This window comes from Arachis duranensis, chromosome 4 (genome assembly GCF_000817695.3).
Source record: "Arachis duranensis cultivar V14167 chromosome 4, aradu.V14167.gnm2.J7QH, whole genome shotgun sequence".
Classification (NCBI taxonomy): domain Eukaryota; kingdom Viridiplantae; phylum Streptophyta; class Magnoliopsida; order Fabales; family Fabaceae; genus Arachis; species Arachis duranensis.
Window position 1 is genome coordinate 18,475,184 of NC_029775.3, and position 382 is coordinate 18,475,565.

Below are 382 nucleotides of genomic sequence, written 5' to 3' on the forward strand. Positions count from 1 at the left end.
CTTTTTAAAACTATATCTTTTCAATCATATATTTTTCTCACATCTTTTTCAAAATAGTTTTCAATCATACCTTTTTGATTTTTAATTTCAAAATCTTTTTCAAAAATCACTTGATTTCTTTTCCACTCTTGGTTTTCGAAAATCAATTAGTGTTTTTCAAAATGTTTTTAAAATCTTTTACTTAATTTTCGAAAATTTCTTCCCCTCTTCTCACATCCTTCTATTTATGGACTAACACTATTCCTCAATGCACAATTCGAACTCCATCTTTCTTGATAAGTTCGAATACTTCTACTTTTGCCTTCTATTTTTCTTTTCCTCTGACACCTCAAGGAATCTCTATACTGTGACATAGAGGATTCCATATTTCCTTGTTTTCTTC